Raw genomic sequence first — 22,930 nt, 5'->3', positions numbered from 1 at the left:
TGGGTGTGTGTGAGAGAGATACAAACCTAGATATAATGCACCGTCCATCCCCATGCCTCCGCCCAGTCCGACCACCAGTCACCACCACGCCCCACTCCTCCTCACCTTATCTCTCATCTTTCTCCCTCCATTTTTATATACAAGGGGCCACTATCAAAATTACAATTTGCAGATATACAAGGCCACTAACACTAATCGATGCAATATTAATGGTGTTTGCCTCGTGGTACTAGCAAAGGAGGACATTAATTATCCCTTGCATGCATGCGGGAGTTTGTAAAAAAATGCATCTTGATGTTCCGTGCAATGCACAGGCATCTTGCTAGTCCATGAAAACAACACATGGCAAAATTCTACGGCGAACGAGGGATTTGAATCTGTTGGGAGGGGCTGTTTGGATCTTGCCCGGGGTAGCCAAAATATTGGCGACCCTTTTGTCCACCGGTGCCTTTGCCACCGATGAACGAGGAATGGCTCGGGTGCTCATGCTGTCATGCATCCTCCAGCGCGCACGTTGGAGATGAGCTCGCACGAGCTGTGTTTTTTGTCCCACAACGCCGCCCGAGCCGCCCGCAGACCGACCGGTGACCCGCAAATTACGCCATCCAACCGTAGCCGCACACATTATGACAGCAACTCAACCAACCGGACGAAATTCACGCAAACACATAGACAAACTGATATTTCATATAAACAACGACGGAAATCATATAAAATACCGATTTTCATACAAACATGACGGATTTCATTACATTCAAATGAACTACGCGGTGCTAGTTCTGGACATCACAGGTATATAATACCTGGCCTAAATGGTCGCCCGCCGATCGATTTGTGTTCCTCATGTCCGGCAGAACAATCACCGGACTGCCGGGAGCCCCGGAGGTATATGCTTCAGCGCAAAGGATGGCTTGCTTCCCCACTGCCCAACTGATATCATTGGCTGGTGCCGAAGATGATGGTGGCCGGCACCGGTTCGAGTTCATCACCGGCCACTACTTCGCCATGGCCGGCACCGGCTCGAGTTCATCCTAACATTCCCCTCTTACGTGGAGCCCATGCGGGGTCGACGAAGGTCCTCGCAACAAAAGGATCCGGCAAGACACCTGCTGTGTACGCCGGCGTCGCCTCCGCGGTGCCCTTCATGGGACCCAAGCGGCGGCGGCCTCCCGTGTTCTGCTTCTCCTCGATGATGGCGGCGGACGTGGAGGCGCTGGCCACCGACTCGTCGCTCTCTGTGCACCCGGCTTCTGTCGCTGCTTGCATGGCGCGGCTGCCGGCATGGGAGTCTCGGCCACAGAAACAGGAGACGCGGTACGAGGCGGCGGTGTGGACGGCAGCAACGACGCCTGTGCGCCGCTCCTCGTCGAGCTGGCCTGGAGTGGCAAGTTGCTGAACCGCGCGCCGGCTTGGGGCGGCAACTGGCTCCGTCGGGCGAGGGGAGGGAGGTGGATCAGCGAGCTGCATAGCTCGTATCCGGCGGGCTACCCAGCCGGCTTGGATGCGGAATAACTACTCTTCGTAAGCCATTGTAAGAGTGGACAAAATGGTGGAGGAGATAGGGGAGCGGCGGAGGTGTGCGATTCTTTGCCGGCGTTTGGCCTCGTTTAAATAGGAGATTAAATAGACGGCAGACGGGAGGAGCTCGGCCGGCGTTGCGTTTAACGCCGGCCCGGTCATGAACGGACGTGTGTCCAGAGTGGGTTTCTCGGCTTCCACACGGGCGGGTTTCATGGAGGCGTTTGAATGCGGCACAGAGGCGTGTTCAGCCAGGCGTGCCGCGAGTGGCGCCCTCGACTCTGACCTAGGACAGCGCGCCGTTCTTCCACTGACGTGTGGGCTCTTTGGGTGCATGGCCTGCATGTTAGTGAACCAACGCAGGCAGCGCATAGCAGAGGAACGTTTGGTGGGCCAGGGCGGTCAGAAGCGGGCATTTCATAAACCGATGATTGTTCATTGAATGTGATGTCATCTTTTTCATGTAGATAAGCCTACTATGTTGATAGCCCGTTCGATACGTTGTGATTCATAAAGACCGCTGCAAACATCAATGTTTTGCTATCACAGATAAGATTGATTAATACCCGTAACAATCCATGTCCTTAACAAAGGGTGCATGCATATATAGGTTGAGTGTGTGTCTTGCGTCGTGTGCTGTGTGCATGCAGGCGTGCGAGTGTTGCGTGCGTGCAAGGGTACGTTTCAGTGTTGCATGCATGGGTGCGTACGTGCGTGCGTTCATGAGTGCATGTGTACGTGTCAGTGTTGCACGCCAGCATGCGTGCGTGTGTACGTGTCAGTGTTGCATGCCTACATGCGTGCGTGTCTTGCGTGCGTGCATGTGTACGTGCGGGGTGAGGCTACACGTCAATCGACTAACTTTTTCATCTCTGGTCATTAGATTTTCCAGCCGTTGGATACGAAATCAAGGGCCTCCAGTTTATCATCAAACTCCACCCCCCTGAGCCGCCAGCCACCACCGGCCGAACCGCCAGCCCCCGCCGCCCGCGGCCGGCCCGCCCTCCCCGAAACCACTCCCCACCGCCGGTGCGCCACCGCACCGGCCATCCCTCTAGCCCCCCCCCCCCCCCCGCCGAGCTTTTTCTCCGGGGATCCCCACCCCACCGCCCAATGAACGCCCCCAACCGCCGGTGACTGCCAACCAGAGGTCTCACGACTTCGAATACCCACCGATCACTAATTTATTACCATTTCTGTCCTTCATATACGCGCTGACGGGTGGGCCCTATGGTAATGTGCGCTGCTGAATGTGGACCGTTTGACTGGTCAATTGATCGTGTTATCAACAAATTACGGAGCTGTATGGTGAGCCAGTGACCGTATGATCACCCTAAAATGTACTCCTATTTTATTAACACAGTACAGACTCAAACTACCATTTCTTTCTTTCATATACGGGCTGACAGGTGGGCCCCACGGTTACGCGCCCCGATGGTGCAACACTAGTTGCGCCCGTGGAACGTTTGACTGGTCAATTGATTGTGTCATCAACAAAATACGGAGTTGTACGGGTGAGGCAGTGACCGTATAATCATGATATGTACTTGTTTAACACGGTACAGACGCAAGGGCTCATATATACGCGCAAGCACTCACCGCTATAAGCGCACACACGCGAACCCTACCCCTATGAGAACCTTCGAGAGAGTGGGCCAGCATATATGATCTTGAGATTTTACGAAGTCACCATAGGTGCCTCGTAGTCGAGTGAAACGTCTCCTCCCACTGAACGTACATCGCCAGAAAATACTGAAATTAACACAAGATAAATGCGAGCACCGGGACTTTAACCTTGGTGGGCTCGAGAAACCACTGTCCTCTAACCATCCAACCACATGTTGGTTAGCACGACAAAATGTTTGTGGAGACCGTGATGAGCTTATTCTGAAGTCCAGTGACCATATCGTGCTTTCGCTTCAAATACAATGACCGTAAGTGTCGTCAACAAAATACGGAGCACGCATCAAATGCAAAGTCCGTCAGTGTCATCAACAAAATATGGAGACGTATCGTGAGCTAGATACCGTTGTACTATTGTATATGCTTATTTTCTTAGTGGCCGATTGTGTGTGTGGTGTGGTGGGCACATCATTTCTAGTTGTGGTGGGTCAACATGAAGACTCATGGGTCGGTTCCATCCTACGCCACATATAGGTTTGACCGAGACGTGTTATACGAAGACCCATGTGGAGGACTCGGCGTACAACACGAAGCTACCAGAGTCGCGGAGGACTCTATCCCCACTGGTGATAAGCCGACTATATATGATTTGTAACCCTAGGCCCTTAGTATGTTATACAAGCTTGGGGGCTAGTTCGTCGATAGTATACACACACGCACAATGCATGGTATTCACGTGTACTTTGTACACACCCCTATCACTAATATACAGTACCAGGAGTAGGCTCTTTCTTCAACTGCAAGGGTCCGATCTGAACTAGGGTAAAACTTTGCCTCGTATTACCATCTAGCCTAACAGCCAGGGGTATCCTACCGAATGATATGATGAAATCATATCTACCAACTACTAAGAGAGAGGTGTGTCGGGGGGGGGCAATGTGTGCGAGAGAGGCCTAAAGATAATGTGCCTGCGGGAGACACGTCGGCACATATATGTGCGTATAGAGGGCTAGTAGAGACCATGCATGTGTATATATGCATGTGAGAGAAATAGTGTTTTCCAACTGAGATTAGTGAAAAGAGTGGTACATAGTAGTCAGAAAGAGAGAGAGAGAGAGAGAGAGAAACAGAGAGAGCATGTGCGTGAGACACCCCGACACCCTGAGAGAGATTGTGAGCATGTGTGAAAGAGAAATGCCGATGCATATAAAGTGTGTGCACTTATGCGTTAGATAGAGAGATATATAACGCGTTTGTGAGAACGGGGCGAGGCATAGTGCATCTACGTGTAAAAGGCGGTTCTACACATTAAATTAAAATATAAATGGCATTATTAGTTTTGGATGAGATCATGAATTTTTCAAATTGCGTATGGACGAAAATCGGTCTATCAGACACCCATACTCTATTCAATTCTAGCATGTGCATGTGTTTATTTCATATTATCGATCCATAGAGTGAGAGAGGTTTGAAATACAGGCAATGGATGCTTTTGCAATTCATATATAAACATTAATTAGTGCACTCCATGTTGTTAGTGTGAAGCACTTTATACATTTGTCACTTGCATGGATACATTCCAAATTGCTAGCTACGAAATAGAATACATGTCGAATTCAACATAAAGGGGGTTTCGAAGATTCGAATTCATAGGAAGTGCATTCATCTATTTGAACCCGAGATAATGGCATTTGTAAATCAGATGTAAAAGGGGGCATCAATCTTTGTTGTGAGTTTGAACATGCTATATATATTCATACGCATATCTAACTTTTCTTTTTGCAACCAAGGAGATTATATCTGGAACCATGCATGAACTGAGGTAAGTTGCATATTTTTTTAATATATACTCGTGTACAATGTATATTCAAATGTACCCCCTCCATTCCAAAATAATCGTAGCTTTAGGATTTTCAAGAGTAAAGATTTGTGAAGTTTGACAAATCCTGAAAGTTCAATTCAAGAGAACCGAAAACGTTAATGCTTCTGCTCCCAAATACTGAACGAAGCGCCAAATAGGCCTCTGGTCACCCGAAACCGCGCGAGACTAATGTTTTGGTGGTAGGAAATTACTGTCCTGACTCTGGCCCGTGTAGCCTATCGGCCCGATGTCCAAAGGTCTAAACCGGGGTAGGTTTGTAACTTCACTAAGACGCCAGTCTCAACCGCCTCCGAGAAGCATTCATATGCCGTGGGCGCCTACCCATGCGCTCGGCCGAAATCTATCCCGCCCACATTTGGGACACCTGACATGACTGTCCTACCCCCAACCCGCAATATGTCCGAAATTTTAGATGGGGGCAAAGTTTGTAACTTTCCCCAAATTTCAAACAAGCGCGTCTCAAACCGAAACATTGTTCGCCCTTAGTTCCCCGCCTCCCTCTATTTCCCCATTCATACTCCGTGGGCGCGAAAACGCCCAATCCACCGCCGCCCTCCTCCATCACGCCGGAGCCGGTACCCCGACGTCGTCGTCCAACGCAACCGCAACCGCAACGCCCTCAAGGACTTAGCAGCTAAAGCCGAGGCAGAGCTGCCTCCACGACGCCGACGCCGACGTGCGCCGTACCAGAACCACTCCGACCACGCCGTCCTGCGCCTCACTACTGCGGCTCCACTGTCGCAACCGTCCACCGCACCGGAGCTGTTCCCGCTACGGCGTCGTTCGCCGCCTCGGATCTGCTGCCCCGCCGCCGATAGACGGCCACCACACCACACTCAGCAACTTGGCCATGGGTTCGTCCAAGGCTGCACCGTCCTCCACAACTTCTGCTTTCCGGCGAACAACAAGAAGATCATCGGAAAAACAGAAGGAGGACACAACACTGCCAGCAGAAAGAGGTACTCCTCTTCCCTTATTCGTGCAAATCTTACGTCTCCGCTCACACCGTATTCATCCCACGAAAGAAACTAGTTGAGCGCTTCTTACTGCATCTTCTTCGTGATACTAAATGCACAAGGTTTCCTCCCTTTTACTATTTCACCTTTGCTAGAGGTCAGTAGCCCGCCTGGATTTCAATTCAGGGTCAGTCGAACCGCAATTAAAAGAAGCAGCACCCGCTTAGGCGCGCGGACCACCTAGTCCGCCTGTTCCCCGGGGAAGCGGCGCATCGGTGTCTATCATAGGGGTGTGGGGCGCAGGAGCTGCTTGCGCCCGATCTGGAGGTTGGCGGGGCTTGAATGGATGGCCGGGGGGCGGTGCCAAGCACGGCGGCGCGGTGAGGTCGAGGGGAGGGCGCAGGCAGGGGAGGAATACTGGGCCGGTGGTCACTGGCGTTTCGAGGAAGATCGTCAACACTGACTAGCTGGAGGTAGATGAAGGCGATCTGCCCGTTCTTTGTACATCGGACGGTGCAGAAAAAATGTACTGACCTATTTGCTTTTAGTCGACTGTTATTTTCATAGAATCCTGTAGTAATTTAGTGTGCCATGCATGTTGTGGAGCTATTATATGTCTCCCGTCATTTATTTCTCACCGACCTGCTATCTGCTACCTTTACACTGTACTAATTGTGCACACACTTCACCCATACTCACACTATTGTTTTTTATGCATGGGTATTTCAGACTCTGACGCAGTGTTGATGAATGCAGAAAAGAAAAGACAGAAGTCGCTCCAGTGTAATTCGAAGATAAGCACTAAGCATTTCAGCGCTCTAATAGGTGCAGTGTCAGCAGTTGGAGACAGTAAACGTCGCTCTGCAGTTGATGATCTCAATTGCCACACACAACCATCCCAGGTGCTTGCTTTAACTTCGTGCTGTCAAATGTGGTTGCATGTTGCATATGGTGTCTAGCTTGTATTGCTTCCAACTTGGTTAAATTGCATCTGCTTACTTTACACATTATACCTTTGATAATGACATGCCTTCCTGTTTTTGATACATACTACATATGTCTATTAACCATGTTCGTACATCAAACTAATGCTCTTTTGTATCCCTCGTCAATCACTTATGATGAGACAGTCACCCGAGTGGGTTACTATGAGACGCCCTACTCGTTTAAAGAGTGCAGTGTCATCCTCCCCACATGATTCTCAAGAAACAGCAAGGCTAAATGAAGATAGTCAACGTAGCTCTCTAGTTGATCACCGCAATTCCCCCACACCACCATCGCAGGTGCTTGCTCTTACTTGGCAGTGTGATATGTTGTTGCATGTTGCATATGGTGTCTACCTTGTAATGCTTCTAATTAGGGTAAATTGCATCTGCTTAGTTAACACATTATACCTGTGAATATGACATGCCTTCCTGTTTTTGGTACATACTACGTCTTTCTATTAACCATGTTCTTACATCAAACTACTTTTCTTGTGTATCCCTCATCAATGCTCCTAATTTGTTAAATTGCATCTCCTTAGCTTACACATTATACATGTGAATATGACACGCCTTCCTGTTTTTGGTACATACTACATCTGGCTATCACACCATGTTCTTACATCAAACTACTGTTCTTGTGTATCCCGCGTCTATCGCTTATAATGAGACAGTCACGCGCGTTGGTTAATATGAGACGCAATACTGTTATAAAGAATGCAATTTCATCCTCTCCACATGATTCTCAAGAAACAACAAGCCTAAATGAAGATATTGAACGTAGCTCTGTACCTGAAGACCGCACTTCCCCTACACCACCATCACAGGTGCTTGCTCTAACTTCGCAGTGTGATATGTGGTTGCATGTTGCATACGGTGTCTAGCTTGTAATGCTTCTAATTAGGGTAAATTGCATCTGCTTAGTTTACACACTATACCTGTGAATATGACATGCCTTCCTAGTTTTGGTACACACTACATCTATGTGTTAACCTTGTTCTTACATGAAACTACCTCTCTTCTGTATCCTGCATCATTCACTTATGATGAGTCACCTTTATTCGTTGCATATTGCATATTATTTCTAGCCTGTTGCCATGTATTGCTTCTAATTTGGTCAAATACATTTGTTAGGGCACCCTTTTAATTTGGCAGAGTGATATTGGTTTCATCTTTCATATGGTTTCTAGCTTGCATCGATTCTAACAAGTTCAAGCACCTTGTGCTTAGTTTACACTTTATACATCATACATGTCAATATGTCACGTCGTCCTGATTTTCATACATATTCCATCCTCCTATCATGCGGCTGCCTTACATGAAAGTAGTGTTCGTCAGTACCATGCATCAATGAGTTCTGAAGAGCAAATTTTATTCCTTTTTCTTGTGGGTTTGACTTGACAAGGCAAAATCAAGAAAGAGGAAGGAAAAGAGTAAGGAAGGCGATGATGGTGGTCCTCTGCAGCAACGTAAACGGAGCATCTGTACCGATTCTCCTTGTACGGATAGTGCATTACAAGGTCCAAGTCTCCGCTCCCCTACTCCACCATCCAAGGTGCTTGCTCTAACTTGGCAGTGTGATATCTGGTTGCATGTTGCATATGGTGTCTAGCTCGTAGTGCTCCTAATTAGTGTAAACTGCATCTGCTTAGCTTACACATGATACATGTGAATATGACACGCTTTCCTGTTTTTGGTACATACTATATCTGTCTATCACACCATGTTCTTACATGAAACTACTCTTCTTGTGTATCCTGCATCAGTCACTTATGATGGGACACCTTTAAGTTGGCAGTGTGATATTGGTTTGCGTCTTGAATATGATTTCTAGCATGTATTGCTTCTAGTTTGATGAACGCCACCTATGACGAGATAGTTTTAACTTGGCAAAGTGATATTGATTGCACCTTCCATATGGTGTCTTGTAGTGTTTCTAATTTGTTGAAGTGCCTTCTACTTAGTTACCACATCATAGGTGTGAATATGTCAAGCCGTCCATTTTTTCGTACATATTCCATCCTCATATCATGACTTTGCCTTTCATCAGAGTAGTGTTCGTCAGTATCATGCATGAATGAGTTCTGAAGAGCGAATGATATTCCTTTTTCTTGTCGGTATGACCTCACAATGCAAATAAATAAAGCTGAAGGAAATTGGCAAGGCATTGGATGATGGTGGTCCTTCCGAGCAACTGAAACGGAGGTACTCTACAGATTCTACTCTGCCATCCTCCCAACAAGACTCGCAAGACAACGCAAGGCTAGACTGTCAACGTAGCTGTGTAGATGATGAGCACATCTCCCCTACTCCACCATCACAGGTGCTTGCTCTAACTTGGCACTATTATATGTGGTTGCATGTTGCGTATGATGTCTAGCTTGTATTGCTTCTAACTTTGTTGAATTGCATCTGCTTACTTTACACATAATGCCTGTGAATATGACATGTGTTCCTGTTTCTACATCAGACTACTATTCTTGCATATCCCGCATCAGTCACTTATGATAAGGCACCTTTAAGTCGCCCCTGTGATATTGGTTGTGTCTTGCATATGATTTCTAGCATGTACTGCTTCTAATTTGTTGAAACGCCATACAGTTTGAACATGGCAGAGTGATATTGGTTGCATCTTTCATATGGTGTCTAGCTTGCAGTGCTTCTAATTTGTTGAAATGCCTTCTGCTTAGTTACCACATCATAGGTGTGAATATGTCACACCATCCTGTTTTTCATACATATTCCATCCTCGCATCATGTGTTTGCCTTTCATCCGAGTAGTGTTCGTCAGTATCATGCATGAATGAGTTCTGAAGAGCGAATTTTATTCCTTTTTCTTATCGGTTTGACTTCACAATGCAAAATCATTACAACTGAAGGAAATTAGTCCGGCAGTGGATGATGGTGGTCCTTCGGAGCAACTCAAACAGGGGGTCTCTACAGATTCTACTCCGCCATCCTCCCAACAAGATTCGCAAGACAACACAAGGCTGGACAGTCAACATAGCTGTGTAGATGATGAGCACATCTCCCCTACTCCACCATCACAGGTGCTTGCTCTAACTTGACACTATTATATGTGGTTGCATGTTGCGTATGATGTCTAGCTTGTATTGCTTCTAACTTGAATTGCATCTGCTTACTTTACACATAATGCCTGTGAATATGACACGTGTTCCTGTTTCTAGAACATACGTGTACATGATGAGCACATCACCCCTACTCCACCATCACAGGTGCTTGCTCTTACTTGGAACTGTTATACGTGGTTGCATTTTCCGTATGATGTCTAGTTTGTATTGCTTTTGATTATGTTAGAATTGCATCTGCGTAGCTTACAACTTATACCTGCAACGATCACTTACCCATAAGACACATTTAACTTGGGACTGTGATGTAGGTTGCATCTTGCATTGTCTTCTAGCTTGTACTGCTTCTAATTTCTTGAAATGCCACTTACGACGCGACACTTTTTACCTGATAGAGTGATATTGGTTGCATGTTCATATGGTGCCTAGCTTTCATTTCTTCTAATTTTGTTGAAATGCCTTCAGCTTACTATTTTTTCATACACATTCCATCCTCCTATCGTACGTGTGAATATGAAACGCTGTCTTTTTTTGTATATATTCCATCCTCCTATCCTGCGCTTGCCTTACATCAAAGTAGTGTTCGTCTGTATCATGCATCAACCAGTTATGCAGAGCTAATTTTATTCATCTTCTTGTGGTTTTGACTTCATAAGGCAATATCAGAAAATAGGAAGGAAAAGAGTAAGTTAGGGGATGTTGGTGGTCCTCCCGACCAACGCAAACAGAGACTCTCTAGATTTGCCACTGCTACTGCTAATGAAGTTTAAGTCCCAAGTCTACATGATGAGTTCATCTCCCATACTCCACCATCGCAGGTGCTTGCTCTAAGTTGATAGTGTGATAATTGGTTTCATGTTGCATATGTTGTCTAGCCTGTATTTCTTCTATTTTGATTAAGTTGCACATGCTGAGTTCATACGTTATACATGTGCATATGACATGGCTTTCTGTGTCTAGAATACACTGCATCTATCTATCATACCAAGTTCTTACATCAAAGTACTGCTGTTGTGTATCCCGCATCAGTCACTCATGATTGGACGCTTTTAACATGGCAGTTTGATAGTGGTTGCATCTTGCATTGATTTCTACGTTGTACTGCTTCTAATTTTTCGAATTGCCACTTATGACAAGACACTTTTAACTTGGCAGAGTAATATTGGTTGCATCTTTCATATGGTGTCTAGCTTGCATTACTTCTATTTTCTTGAAAATCCTTCTGCTTAGTTTGCACATCGTAGCTGTGAATATGTCATGCCGTCTTGTTTTTCTTACATATTCCATCCTCATACGGTTGTCTTACATCAAAGTATTGCTTGTCTGTATCATGCATCAATGAGTTCTGAAGAGTGATTTTATTCTTTTGTGTTGTGGGTACAACTTGACATGGCAAAGTCAAAAAACAACAAGGAAAATAATATAGTAGGGAGTGCTGTTACTCGTCGGGTGAAATGGAAAAGGTTCTGCCGTCGAGATTCTGCTGGTACTTATAGTGCAGTAGAAGGTCCAAGTCCACCGGCTAAATCTACAAACACAGTATCACCTGCTCCACCAGCTGCAGCATCCGCTTCAACTGTACCAGCATCTCAACCAGTTACTCGTTCGTTTGCTCCGGAACTGGCCAGTTCCCAAGCTGCCTTCACACCTAACACTACTTCCGAAGCACTGCTGACACAACAGGACTTGGCAAGATCAGATGAACCTCATGAGCATCAACACCAAGACGGTACCTGACCGAGTCAAGTTGCAGTTGCATGCTCCTTTATATGTACTCTCACAGTTTGATGTACACTAACACTTTCCATATTCGTTGTTGAACTAGCACCACGGCACAAGCGGAAACAGACATCAGGGATAATGCTTGACATATTAACAAAATCTAAAGGAGGAAGAATGGAGATCCATTTTGAGGCAGGTTTAAAAAGGCCACATGATGCTACAGGGTCAGCCAAGTTAGTATCAGAGGCAGCCGTTGCCGTTAGGTGTCATGCACGTATCCTCCCAACATGGATCCAGTACAGGAATGAGAAAGACAATACCCAGTTTAACACCTTCCTTGACCATTTTTCCGTAAGTAATGTTATTCATCGCAATTAGTAATATTGTCTTGCTCCATCCCATACTTTCTAGCTTCCTCCTAATAAGACTCACATTCTTTTTTCAACAGATGAGGTTCAAGTTGGATCCGAAAGATGATGCAACTAAACAAGCATGCACTCATGTTTTTCAGTCTCCTCTACGACAGTATCGATACCACCTTAGAAAATCTCACTTTGAAGGCAAGGCTAACAATGAAATCGCCCAAACATCTCCAGTGGAATATATTACAGATGAAGACTGGACATCCCTCGTTAAACACTGGTCTGATCCAAAGTATCAGGTAGGATATATGTATTTGATCAGACCACATATTGAACTTGTATTTATGTATGTGCCTTACAAGTGTATCTTCTTCTAGGCTAACTGTTTGAAGAACAAAACCAACCATTCTAAAGTGAAATTCCAACAGACAACAGGATCTCGAAGCTATATTGCACACTGCGAGGCTCTTGTAAATAGCTGCTTCTTCCTTCTTCTTTTTGTGCCATATTATCGTATCTATATTGACTTGTTCCAAATACAGAGGAAAGCCCGTGCGGACCAAAAAGAACCTGAACCGAATGCAGTGCAAATCTTCAAGGATTGCCACACCAACAAGATGAAGGATTGCCGCTGTTGTAAGTCCTTACTCCTCCTGCCTTGAACTGATTGGTACTGTGATGTGTTCATTTAACGACTTGGTTTGCAGCCAATGTCAGTTACTCTGTTCACTTTTATTCACAGTTGTCTTAACGTATCATTTCACCTTACATGGTTTAAAAGAGATGAAGGATATTCTTTTGGTCTTGATCTGTAATCTAGTGGTTATGTTCACGTGCGCACACAATGATAAAATAGCCTGTTTGTTTTATATCTGTTTGCCCATGATATGAATGATGTCATACTATGTTCATCCTACTTTTAACCATGTCTCTTTAAACTTAGATGTCAACGAATGTGAGGAAATAGACAATACAGTAGGCATGGTACATGGACATATGTTTCGAAAGTGATTTTATTATGTAGTTGGCACTACAATACATGCTAATGTATTACAGTAGTTCACCAAAATAAGTTATGTATAAACGTTTAACCTATTTTGTTTGTTTTTGTGTCATTAGTAACTTATCTAGTACACTAATCTACAAGTTCAATCTTTCAGGAAGCTATGGAACAAATGATTGAACAGCCACAACCACCTGAAGGTGACGAGGCTACTACAGGCACAATGTCACCTCTTGCTACAGTGCGTCAGTATCTCTCCACTAACAGTGCAAAAAGCACCTTCCTGCGTAATTCTGGGTTGGTTGTCAAGGTAACCTCGTCCAAATCGCCTACTGAACAAAATCTTCCTGCTAGACAGAGTGATATATCTGTGCTCCAGACACAAGTCCAATCCCTAATTGACGTTGTTTCGGAAACAAGAATAGTGGTTGAGAAATGTCGTCAAGATATGAATGGTTTTGAAACCAGACTATCAGACATTCGCTTCGTTGTTCAAGAGCAATGGCGGAAAAAAGGTGGAGATCGTGCTGCTCCATCAGATTCTACAGCCTAAAACATTAGCACTCAGGTCAAATGATCTGTGCTTCTATACATCTGATGGTGCTTTTATCTGGAAGGACTGTAAACTTTATGCCAACAGGCCTTTTGTTGTATGGTTGGAATTTATTTTGTTGTGATACAACATTTATGATGCTGCCTCAGGCTGCAGTAATTACGACGCTATTTTTGTATAGTGTAGGTTTATCTTAGTAATGTATTCGGCCGAAAGCTTCGTAGGAGCCCAACATGCCAACATACGTCGGGCCCATTCCAATTGGGCTAAAAACGATTACGGGCCGAAATTGGCATGTAGCCCACTAAAAATATTTGGGCCTAAATCAGCATAAGCTTTCATATTTTTCTGGTAGGCCTGTGCCCATAGTGGGCCTTTAACAGGCCTAAACATAACTTGGGCCCTCAGTAAAAATAGGCCGTTTACAGGTGTAAATATCTCGAGCCCGTAAAAAACATGGGCCTTTAATAAACCGAAAGTGAGATTGGGCCCTGATTGTGCCAAATAACCCATTGGACTTAGCAGGCCGAAATGGTGGCCCATTTACGATGCGGATCTTTGACAGGCCGAAATTCGGACGGGCCGTAAATGCACCGACCTAATACACGGGCCTTTAACAGGGCGGAACTTCGGTCGGGCTAGATTATCGTCATTTTTATATGGGCCGTTAATGGGCCCGATATGACGTTGGGCCACATATGGCCCATAGTTTTTGTCCGGCGTTAACAGGCCGAAAATGACAACAGGCCGAAAGTGGCCCAAAGCTATAGTGGGCCTCTAACAGGCCGAATGTCAGACATGGCCGAATATGACCCAAATCCTTCACGGTCGTTTATGGGCCGAAAGTTTTGATGGCCTGTAAATGGGCCCAAATGAAGCGGGACCTTTAACAGGCCGGAAATACACTAGGCCGTAATTCGGCCCAATTACTTAGCGGACTGTTAACGGGCCAGAAGTGACCATGGGCTGCGTTCATGACAAGTTTAGGACAGGCCGTTGACGGGCCGATTTGACAGAGAATGTTGGGCCTTTAGCTGGGCTGGCCCATTATGGTCTGCAGAATTTTGTGGGCCTTTAGCTGGGCCGGCCCATTGTGGTCCGCAAAATCTTGTGGGCCTTTAGCTGGGCCGGCCCATTATGGTCTACAAAATCGTGTGGGCCTTTAGCTGGGCCGGCCCATTATGGTCCGCTAAATTTTGTGGGCCTTTAGCTGGGCCGGCCCATTATGGTCCGCTAAATCTTATGGGCCTTCGGTTGGGCCGGCCCATTTAAACTTTGTGGGCCACTTTTGGGCCGGTCCACATGTCAACATATCATAGGCCCATCTCGACCGTTGGATGAGTGACACCTGTGCCAACGCGGAGCTGAGGCGTGGATCCGTCAGCCAATGAGAATTTTACATGTGGAAAATCGGCATTGGTCGTGGCTGTTAACGGGTTATCGGATCCAAAATCCGACCCGATAGCTTAACGGCGTTCCGTTACGGTGGATGCCACGTGTCGGTCACCCTTGACGAAAGCACTTCTGTGACGCGCGATTTACCGTCATGGAAGTGGACACTTCCGTGATGATAATTTTGGCAATGTCATGGAACACTTCTACGACAGCACAGGTATGACTATCTTGATTCTGTCATAAATTTGTCATGGATGTACATGCATGACAGAAAACGCGACCTACTATGACAAACACGTATCATCACGGATGTGTATTTTTTGTAGTGTTGCCTTCATTGCTCCTTCCTTGCCTCGCTCCAGATCCCCTTTCTCGCTCCTCGCCACCGCTACCTCCAGATCCGCTCCAATCTCATCCTGCACCCGCAACCCATGGCGCCGCGCAAGGTCAAGACTTCCTCAGCACCGGCTTGGTATGAGCCGGCCCTTGAGGCGCCCACTGTCACGGAGAGAAGCCTCGCCTCCGTGCGCCTGCTGACGGCGGGCGAGAGCAACGAGTGGGGGGAGACCGAGCTCCGCCTTGCCTCCGATGTGCCGGAGCCCGAGGGAAGCACCTTCTTCCCCTTCTTCTCGAGCGGTGTCGCCGTCGGGTTGGTTCCTCCCTTATCTGATTTCTTTTATGAAGTCCTCGACCACTATGGTCTGCAAGCGTTGCATCTTCATCCCAACTCTGTCCTCCTCCTGTCCATCTTTACCTACTACTGTGAGGCGTACCTGGGCGTGATGCCGTCCGTGGCGTTACTGCGCCATTTCTTCTTCCTTCGTGTCAGCGAGGGTCACATCTTCGGATGCGCTAACTTCGTCGCATGCGGCAAGGCCAACTCGATCTCGAGCACCGGGAAGAGGGCCGACAACATCCGATCCAAATGGGTCTTGATGGATGCCAAGCGTGCCGATCCGCGCCTGGTGTTGCCAACGGCGACGCCCTCTTCCAACGGGGGGTGGCCCAAGGCGGAGCTCACCGATGAGCGGGCATCGCTAGTGTTGGGGCAGATGGTGACCGACCTGAAGCCGGGCAATGCGAGGGCGGCCAATGTGACGGGGGTCATGCTCCTGAGGGAGTTCTTGACGCTGCGAGTGGCCCCGGTCCAGGCGCGCGCGCGCCCCCTGTGGGAGCTTGAAGAAGAGGGAAACAAGGCCCGCCTGAGGCCGGGAGCCCTGCCTGACGATGAATTGGCTGCTGTTCTACGCCTCATAGTTGGGGACAACCAGGAGTATCCACCAAGCACCTTCGTTCCCCTGTTCCAGCGTAGGGATCGGGAGGAATTTGTCACCTCCAGGCCATCCTTTGACGCGCGCGGGCTGGTGCCACCGCCGCTTCCGGGAGCCCCTACGGCACCGAAACCGGTGGAGGTGTCTTCTGACGAGTCCCGCGGGGAAGGGGAAGAGGAGGTGGACTCGGGGAAGACTCTGGAAGAGGTGGGGGAGACTTCCCCTCTGAGCAAGGCCGAGATCCTCCGCGCCCTTCCTGACGATGCCGAGGTCGACGCCCGCCAAGGGGAGAGGGAGCAGCCCCTTATCCCGAAGAGGGGTAGGTCGTTGCTGGTGGCTCGTGACGCCGCCTCCGTCCTGACGCCTCCTGGGGCCGGCTCCGGTTCTGCCTCCGCACCGCCTGGCGCCGCCGGAGCCCGAACGCCCGCACCTCTGGTCCCGAAGCTGTCAGGCTTCAAGCTTCCCAAGCGGAAGTATGTTGCGGTCGATCAGTAAGTGTCTTAAGCTTCGCCTTGTCCCTGTTTGTACTCGTCATTTCCTGATGCTCGCCCTTAGTTGATCAGGCCGACATCTTTGGCGAAGAAGAAGAAGGAAGACGCAGCGGCCGTGCCTCCTTCCGCGGAGAAAGGAGGCAGCAGCGCTCGCATCTCCCCAGCCCGGTCATCCTCGCGAGGCAAGAGGAGCATCGCCGCATGGAGTCAGCCCCCATGGTCCCGCCGGCTCCGGAGGTACCAGCGCCTGGTGCGGCTGATGAGGTCCCAGCTGCTCCAGAACCCGCGACCCCCAGGCCCTGGTGAAAATGTCGCTTCCTCCCACGGCTGCGCCTCCACTCCCAGGTTCTTCTGCTCCTGCTGCTGTTCTGGAACGCGCTCTTTCAGAGATGACCCAGCTGTAGGTGGATCTCCTGAGCGCGGAACCATGCCTTGTGGCCGGGCGCCTGGAGCTGGCCTCGAGCTGGCTCCACTTCGACTTGGCTGTTCGCGCGGCACTGGGCCAGGCCGCTGTGGCTTCTGAGAAGGAGAAGCAGAGTGCCGCCGACGCTGCAGCTGATCATGAGGCGGTGCTGAAAGACGCCAACGCCGCCCGTGACCGCTGCCAGGCGCTGGAGGACGAGTTGCAGAGCCTGCGCGACAAGCACGCCGAAGAAGCACGCTGCCGCCAAGCGAAGGAGGAGGAGGTGAAGGCCCGGGAGGACGCCGTGATGAACCGTGATGCCGAGCTGGCGGAATTGGAGAAGACGCAAGCCGCCGAGCGGAGCTGGTTGGAAGGGCTGGAGCGGAAGGCGAAGGCAAGGGAGGCCGATCTTGATGCCAAGGCGCGTGTCCTGGCCGAAGATCGCGCGGCCTTCGCCGACCTCGAGGAGAGGTCTCGCAAGGCACTGAAGACGCTCTACGAGCACGGCCTGGAGAAGTCGCTGGCCACTGATGAGGACGGCCCCGCCCGGCTGCTTCCTCTCTTGGTGAAGGTGCTTGAGGAGGTCGTTGATGGCCTCGGTCCCATGGCGGAGGCAGAAGCTCGTGTCCTGTCTTTGGCTGCACTGACTCGCATCTTCAGCCATCTGCACCTCCGCGACCCCAGCGCTCGCCTTGATGAACTGCTGGAGCCGGTGGCTGAAGATCACTGTGAAGCCGCCACCGCAGCTATACAAGGTCAAGTGGAGGCCTTGCTGAAGAAGTTCCGCGGCTTCGTCTCCGCCCCTTTGTCTGGCGATGCCGCCGATCCTGCGGCTGATGGTGAAGGTGAGAACAACGTTACCCACGGAAGAGCACCTTCCGTAGGCGATGGCGATGTCCAGGGTTGTCCCGCGGCTATTCTTCCCATTTCATTCCTGCAATATGTATCAGGCCTCGTGGAGGCGTTTAGACTTTTCATTTGATGTCGTGAGGACAATGTGTTTGTAATATTTGCTTTGAGATTTTGCGATTTCCTTCCTATTTGCTTTGCATTCTGCGTCGGCAGAGCCCGGCCCCGCGCATACCTCAACCGGCATTGGGCTGACCGGAGACCAGGATGGACCAAGGAGTGAGGGGCTACGTGACCAATTAGGCTCCTGAGTCACGATGCTCAGGAGTCCCCCTTGACGCGCAAACAACTTATAGGGAGAGTTCGCGAGGATAGATTAATGTTCTACGTCGGCAGAGCCCGGCCCCGCGCATACCTCAACCGCCATTGGGCCGACCGGAGACCAGGACGGACCAAGGAGTGAGGGCTACATGACCAGTTAGGCTCCTGAGTCGCGATGCTCAGGAGTCCCCCTTGACGTGCAAACAATTTCCATACCTACCCTCGCCGAGGCCTCGGGAGGGGCGCGCGACGCCCAGTTCCGGGAGACCTGGTTGGGTGGCGTGCGCTTGGGTGCGACCCGAGCGCAGCCCCCGTGCCCAGCCCCCTCGCGTGGCTCTCCCGAGGGGAGGCGTTGTGGTGAGGCTGGGCGCTAAGCTCTGGGATCCCTAAGGTTGGTACGACCGTGGGGCCGCCCTCAGTTGTTTATCACCAGCGCGGAGCATAGTGCTTCCGCTTGTGCACGGGCATAGCCGCTCCTCGGCAGTGTCGATAGCCAGCGCGGAGCATGGTGCATCCACTTGGGCGTGGGATGGGGGCCCCCCTCCGGGAGGAGCCCCCGGGGCGTGTACAGCCCCGCCCTGACACGTGGCTTGCACGGCAGGGCTGCGAGGTGTATCTGGGCACTCGTGAGCCAGCGCGGGACTCACGAGGCCCTACCTCAAGGCGGGTTGCACCTGGTCTTGAGTCTTGGTGACTGTATGTTCCTGCAAGGCGGTTAGATGCAAGCACTCTACGTCCTCAGGTCCCGGCCCTCGAGCGAGCTCAGACGCTGCCGGTATGCCAGGTCGCGATGCCGTGGTCAAGGCCAGGGGGTGAGGGCTGGAGAGCCGGTAAGAGCTCCTGAGTCACGATGCTCAGGAGCCCCCCTTTTAATGCGCAAGCGAATTGCATAGGATGAGTAGACCCGTGGTGGGCGGCGATCGAGCAGGCGATAGCCGTGGGCAGGTTAAATATGGAAAGCACATCAGCTTAGGTAAATGCAGGAAGATACATGCCATTGGGTCCGGCCCGAGCGGCTTGGGGATGATGCAGCCCGATGGGCGCCCCCAGCAAGGTAAGGTAAAGACATAAGCAAAGGGGATACATGCCACAGGGACGGACCCATGTGGCCTGGGAATAATGCAGCCCGAGGGGCGCACCTAGCTAAACGAGCTTGGAAGATGTCACCTGGTTCTGTAGACGAAGTAGAGTTGGTGCAGCTGAAGGCGTGCGTCGAAGGAGTGACTCCTCATGAGCCACCGGAGACCTGAGCCTCGGGAGGCTCTGGGGGCTCGGGAGGTTCCCTAAGGACCGTCTCCATCTCCTCCAGGACGGCGTGGTACCTGGTCTCCTGAGCCGCCAGGACACGCCGCATGTTGCGCTGATAGGCTGACGCCACGCTCGGCAAGCCGAAGGGCATGCTAACATAGTTGTGTGGTGGGCCCTCGCAGCGGCCCACACGCGATGGCCAGAAGCGCTCCTGAGATGCGGAACTGTTGAGCCCGGGGACGTCGATGCAGACACGCAGCCCAGCATCCTCGCCGGGATGCAGAGCTGTGCCTCGCGAGCGGCTGTCGCCGCGCATGGCTCTTGCTTCTTGCAGTTCCTGAGTGGTCTTGGTGATGAACTCCTGAGTGGTGGGCACTCCTTGCCCTGTGCTCTCCTAAGGGTCACGTGCCGTGAAGCACGCCTCCAAGTGGTGCCCAAGCGCCTCCCTCGTGAGGTTGGCAAGGTCTGAGGCCCTCCAGAAGAGAGCCCCCTAGCCCTGTCCGAGGAGGGCGCCGAGCGCGCCTTCCTATGCGATGGAGGAAGGCGCCCCTGGGACGGACGTTGATCCTGATGAGGCTCTTGCCGCGTCGCCATCCTCCTGAGGTCCTGCGCGGTGCAGCTGCTTCTTCTTGGGGATGGCCTCCGGAGGGCCCTCACTTCTGCTGTCGGGGTCGTCGATTGCTGCAGCTTGGAAGGCGCGCTCAAGGGAGCACACCGCATCTCTTTCTTCACACGGGACCGTGATGATTCCTCCGCTTCCCGGCATCTTGAGGACGTTGTAGCCGTGGTGGGTGACCGCCATGAACTTGGCCAGGGTCGGATACCCGAGGATGGCGTTGTACGGCAGATGGATGTGCGCGACGTCGAAGTCGATGAGCTTGGTGCGGTAGTTCTTGCATTCGCCAAAGGTGACAGGCAGGCGGACATGCCCTATCGGTGTGGTGGAGCCGTCGGTCACTCCTGAGAAAGGTTTGGTTGGCTGGAGCTGCTCGTATGGCACTTGGAGATTGTCGAACGTGTCGATGGACAGGACGTTGAGCCCTGCGCCGCCGTCGATGAGGGTCTTGGTAACCTGCACATTGCTGATGACTAGGGAACACAACATCGGGAGGGTGCCGGCAGTGGCCGCGCACTTGAGCTGATCTGCCGAGTTGAAGGTGATGGCGCATTGGGAGCACCGCGTTCACCTCGCGAGCGAACTGTTTGAAGATGTGCTGAGAGGCTGGGGCCTGGGCACCGCCCAAGATGCATGCGATTGCACACGGCTCCTGGAAGCCCCAGCCCCCTAGTCCTGATGGTGGTCGTCGTTCCTTCTCGGCGGCGGCAGCGGGGGAAGACCAGTGTTTCCTTGGGGGCGATCCTCGCGAGGCTGGTCCCTCCAGGCACCCTCACGAGGATGGTCCTGCTAGTGGTCCTCACGAGGCCTGTCGCGCCACTCCTGGCGCGGGCCACGGTCGTCCCAGCGTCCGCCTCCACGGCCGTAACCCCGGTCGTTGCGCTCGGGGCGTCGACCGAAGCGTCCTTCCTGGATGACTCTGAGCTCTTGATAGTCGCTGGTGTTGTGGGTGTTCAGGTTGTGGAAGGCGCAGAACGGTCGGCCGTTCTTGGATGACTGTCACGACCGGTTTTCCAATAAAAATATTTATTGAGAGACCGATCCCTTTTACGGACCAGTAGAGAAGAATTCCTTCTTACTGGTAGACAAAATCTTGATCACAGAAGAAAATACCAGGATTACTGAATATAATACAAGGTTGAGCGGAGACTGCCCAACAATTTATTACAAGCGCGCCGATAAAACATAACGGCGGATAGGGTGGCATAACTACTAACTTACGATAGGGGTGGTGGTGGGAATATCACCGCGATGTGGGTGATATGACTCCTGAAAACTAACAACTCTTCGAGCGTCGGAGTGAGGCTCGAGGAGACTTATTGCGGGTGGCGGAAGCGTATAAAATACAAGTGAACAATATCCAGGATCGCACGGGACTGACTGGGATTCCTCTAGGCGTCGGACTCACTATCAAACTCTTCATCCATGAGATCGCCTTCGTCAACATCTGGCCAAATCAACAAGCCAGGTGAGTACTATGAAAGTACTCGCAAGACAGTTCGGACTTAAGATATAACAAATGCAAACATGATGCATATGAACAGATTAACAAGTGCAATAAGACATAGAGATAATAATGCATGGGAAATAAAAGAGAAGTCGGGCGGTAGTCCTCCCGAAATCCCAAAGTAAATACTGAGGGCCAAGCGAGTGTCTGAATGACTCCTCGAGAGGAAAATGCAAGAATAACAATGCCGCAGTCGGGCGTCAAGGCGACACCACATAAAGGGCTTATAATAGAAAATAAAAGACAGTGCGTGCCACAGTCGGACGTCTGAGCGACATCACATAAAGGGCTTATATTCATAACTTAGTAGCTCAGGAATTTAAATCATATCAAGAGAATGATCAAGTATGAGATAAACAACAGGGTTAGTCCATCCACAGGAATAATGTTTAACCAAGTTTACCACTCAAGTTTGTTTACCGAGGATAATACCACGAGGACTTGACATAGATATGGATACACTGATCACGATACTTGACCATGGATACGATGACTCGGAAGGATTTGACTCTGCAGAGTTTGTACTTAAACCACAGCCAACGGATTTCAGTAGTCACGGGGACTAGTTCCGTTTACGGTGTTTTGGAAGAAACACATCTAACCAGTACACACCCATTCAACATTCCGAAGCCAGGAATCACCCTCGGCAACGTTCAAGAAAAACCTTGAGTCGGGGAGGCTACAACCTCGCGTAGCATGGGATCAAATTTCTATACGCGCGCTCTAAGGGGTGCCCCCCTCTCGGTCCCAACCGGAAACACCCATGCCCCCTGACCGGATGACTGGCTTTAATCCAGGGCCATGGAACCCTCATCCCGGCCCCTCTATTTGGTGTGTACACGGAAAGAGGTTACCAACTTACTAAACCGCATTCTGGCAGAAAACATGTGGTAGCACGGAAGGGGGAAGAACGATAACATGACTCCGTCCACGTTAACGTCGGAATTTATCGGATGACGTAAGGCTGGCATGCCACAACAGTACCACCTTACTGCCCTTCATGTCACCACATGACTAGGCCATCTCTCATCAGAGATCATAGTAACTTCGGAACACACGGGTAGTTGCCTCACAGGCAACGAGATACTCACCGATGCTCATATGCCATGCACAACTATTCACGCAAACATGCAAAACA

This window comes from Aegilops tauschii, chromosome 4 (genome assembly GCF_002575655.3).
Source record: "Aegilops tauschii subsp. strangulata cultivar AL8/78 chromosome 4, Aet v6.0, whole genome shotgun sequence".
NCBI lineage: Eukaryota > Viridiplantae > Streptophyta > Magnoliopsida > Poales > Poaceae > Aegilops > Aegilops tauschii.
This window is presented reverse-complemented; position numbering follows the sequence as displayed.